The following is a 4217-nucleotide window of genomic DNA, read 5'->3' as shown; positions in this document are numbered from 1 at the left end:
CTACGAACTCTAGTAGCTGTGCAGGCCTAAGCTAGTAATACCTAGGTAATTGATCAAGGCAAAGATGCGGGGAATAGGCTACTAGCCTAGGTACACAAAAATGAATACTGTACCTAGTTTACGCAAAAAATAATGGTAAAAAATGCATTCAACACACGATAACCAATCTGGAAAGTACGTAGCCTAGCCAAATTAGCTTGCCACCAGCGCCTGCATAGGCTACCTAGGTAGTAGGTATCCTAGGTAGTAGGTAGGTATCCTATTTACTCGACCTACCATAGTAGGATAAATTTACTTTAACACATAAAGATCCTACGTCGAAACACATCAAACTACTCAAAAAGATATAGCAGGAACTAACCAGATGTATTTAAAACACTGTTAAGTATTTAATACACTGTTAACAGTGACAAAAGTAAATAGCGTCAACCCTTACTTTTCTTGGTGTTTTGTCGGAGAACTATTTGTCGATTTTTGTTTATGCTGCGGTCGTAGTAGTAGTCCGACGTGCTGCTATGGTGACTGGTAGCATAACGGCTCCCCGCAGTGCTGCCACACTCTCGGATTGGAATTATCGTACTGGCTCCTCCTAAATGATGGGGTTTCAGTCAAAAATATCGTACAAAATTGTAGATTTTATCGTAATTATTATCTCAAGCGCCCTACAGACTATCATACATGTATGATCAAATTGGCGTTGGACAATCCAATTTGAGAATGTAGAGGCTTGTTTGAAGGATTGAACAAGCAGTTTGAAGCTAGTTCGTCCAACAAGACGTTTGACCAGCATGCTTGACGAGTCTGTAGTGGTGTTTGATCATACATGCTCATTTGGTCACCATCAACCATGGCGAACACACAAGATAACCAAGAATTTTGGATAGAGTTCATTGAACTCTATCAATCATTTCCATGTCTTTGGAAGGTTAAAAGTGAGGAATACAAAAATAGGACACTAAAGGCAAAGTGTCAGCAAAAATTGCTTAATAAATTGAGAGAACCCATCCCAAATGCCACCAAGGATATGATACCAAAGAAAATTAACTCTCTTCGTACTAGCTACAGGAGAGAATTAAAAAAGGTGGTTCAAAGTGAGAAATCTGGTGCTGCAACTGAAGACATGTATGTACCCTCCTTATGGTTTTTCGGTGCTCTAAATTTTCTCCGAGACCAGGAAATTCAGGAAGAAGGGATATCTACAATAGACATTGATGAAGAGGTGAGGAAATATTCAAACACATTTAATGCAATGTATATATATTTAGGTAGTTTTTTGTACACTCTGTAGATACAGATACAACTTTCAGTATATCCAAGTAGTATCAATTTATATCTGATAAACCTGATGTTATCAAGTGATAATGGTAATTGTCAGTGTAGAGAATCACATATCTTAATGATAGTACATCAAATAATGAAAATAAATAAATCATGGTTGCGGTCTACATAATTATTAATGTAGCTTCCAGTGTATTAGAGTTCGTGAATGTATTATATATGTACTGTCAGTATGTCTACAACAATGCACAAATAATTACCTATGTTTAGCTAATTTGCTAGATTTGTAAAGCACAAGAGTACCATGTACGAGAACATAATGCACAGCTACCCTAAACAATATGTAATCAAGCTATATAAATTCTAGTTCAGCTATAACTTCCATGTGATCCTACATACTTGCTAGGGCATCCATCCTGGGCCATTGAAATACCGACAATACTTATTGCGTACATCGTTGGCTGACAATGAAGACTGTTGAACAGTTGGTTCAAAAGGAATGAGCTGCCTTCTACTGATACTTTCTACATATTGTTCTCCATCTCCACTCATATAATTATGCAAGTAAAGCCAACATGCAAGGATTATTTTGGACACTTTATTTGGGGATAGATTGATTGTCGAGTGTAAAATACGAAACCTAGATGACAACATGCCAAAGGTCCTTAAAGTCCACTACATTTCTGGCTCGTGACACCCTATAATTGTATATCTGTTGTTCTTTAGTAAGATTGGCATGACTATATGGCTTCATGATATTCTCCAACAGAGGGAACGCATCATCCCCTATTAAAACATAAGAACAGGATCAGTTGTTCCTGGTAGAGGGCTTGGTGCAGGAATGTGTAGTTTATCCTCTGTTAAGTCCTGACTAAATCTTGTGTTTCCATAAACACCCCCATCTGAGACTCTTCCATTTGTTCCTATATGTACCATAAGGAACTGACATTTGGCATTAACTATAGCCATTAAAACTACACTAAAAGTACTTTATAATTATAGTAGTAAGAACCAGAGTTATATGGCTTTTGTAAGTTTAACATGTTTTCCATCAATAGCTCCGAGGCAGTGGGAAAGTCCCATTTCCGATCAAACTCTTCAGACACTGACATCCATTCCTCCTCGCTCTCTGGTATCTGTGAATGTTAATAGGATACATAAATATCTTCCAAATAATACCCTTAAATGTTAATTTGGTTACAAATTCATTATAGAATGATACTACTAAAGATATCATCAAAGGAACACACACACAATCCGGCCCCTTTTTCTCTCTCTTTCTCTGCAGAATTAACTTTTAGATATTTTTTTTCATCAGTCATCTAAATGCCAATGGAAATGTTGTGAATCCCTGGGGGTTCACGAACCAGGGACGGATCCAGAATTTTTTGTGTGGGAGGGGGGTGGGGGGAGGAAAATCTTCCATTTATATATATGTTTTATTCACAACAAAATCCTCCAAATCCATATATATATATATATATATATATATATATATATATATATATACTATATATATATTATTTTTTTATTTTTTTTGCTTGAGGGCAGGGGGATCACATCCTCACTGACTGTTTAATTAAGCTTAGTTTGGGTCGGTCTTTAGTACAATCTTTTTTTTGGACCAGTGGGAGGATGCATCCCCCATACCCCCCTCCCCCCCTGGATCCGTCCCTGTCAGAAATCCGAGAGTGAAAACCCGTGCTTTAGTTAATTTCTTGACACAAGACACATTTGTCTGTAATGTTAAGATTTTATATGATGTTTATCACAATATATAATGTAATAATTGACTTTCAACCATTCCCCGTGTTTTCTAGGTACCAGGGACCTCTGGATGTGACACACAAAAATCCACAAAGAAAAGAAAAGTTGCTGCTGAGGGGAAAAAAATAGAATTACTAGAGTTAGCTTGTAAGCACCTTGAAAAGGACGAGGGTGTGGATCCATTAGGACAGAGCTGGGCAGAGGAATTTAAAAAATTAGAAGAAAACCAGCAAATTTACGCTAGAAAAGATATTAATGATATATTATATGAGGGCCGACTCGGGAGACTCAACATGAACTCGGTGAAAATTAATGAACCACAACTCTTACGATCAGTACAAAAATCAGATCATATGAACACTGTAAGAGTAATCACTCATCCTGTTGTCAAGGAACATAGGTCCATAGAGGATCTATTAAATGATCCACAATTTAGTTAATATGACTGAGTACCAGTAACTGAAATATAAGTAGCCTACATAATGTGAAATTTATTTCTCATACATTCATGTAATTAATTACATACACTATGTTTTTATGTATATACCGGTAAACAGTACTGTTATATTTTTGTTTAAACTCTCCCTCTCTCTCTCTTTCTCTATCTCTCTTTCTCTCTCTCTCTCTGATATGCAATGACATTTGCTTACACCTGTGGTAAATATTATTTTAATTTCATAAGCTGCTTCCTACAACTGTAAAAGAGCAAATGATAAAATAAGCATTCATCAATTTGATTTTTTTACCTTACCTTGATTACATCTTTTAGTGATGACACTATAGCATCACACGTCTCTATCACAATGTTACCAAGACTCTGAGGAGAGATGCAGCACGCAAACTTCAGATCTTCGAAGGAATCTCCAGTTGCAAGAAATCGGAGAGTACATAACAATCGTTGACTTGCTGGTATAGCATCTCTGAGTTGTTGTCTTTTTCTCAATTATTGGTGAAACCATCGTCAGCAGGTTCATAAATGCGTCGTGGTCCATTCGAAGGTAATTTCTATAGTCTTCAGGTGATGATACCAGTAGCTCATTTAACAGGCATTGATGAGACAGTTCACATCTCTTCTTGTACCACTCTTTCATCCACAATCGTCTCTTTTTGTTTTTATCGTCGACTTCTTCGCTGGCAAGCGCCAGCAGAATAGCTATACAAGCTTTCCTTTT

At 36.9% G+C, this 4217-nt stretch overlaps 1 long non-coding RNA gene across 1 annotated transcript; it reads left to right on the top strand.

The window, feature by feature from the left end:
• The first annotated feature begins 1027 nt into the window (after window positions 1-1027).
• Window positions 1028-3773, top strand: LOC135212558 (uncharacterized). Its single transcript, XR_010313925.1, has 2 exons — window positions 1028-1219; window positions 3099-3773. It is a non-coding gene; the product is annotated as an uncharacterized LOC135212558 (long non-coding RNA).
• Window positions 3774-4217: the final 444 nt, after the last annotated feature.

Source organism: Macrobrachium nipponense, chromosome 41 (genome assembly GCF_015104395.2).
Source record: "Macrobrachium nipponense isolate FS-2020 chromosome 41, ASM1510439v2, whole genome shotgun sequence".
Lineage (NCBI taxonomy): Eukaryota > Metazoa > Arthropoda > Malacostraca > Decapoda > Palaemonidae > Macrobrachium > Macrobrachium nipponense.
This window is presented reverse-complemented; position numbering and strand designations above follow the sequence as displayed.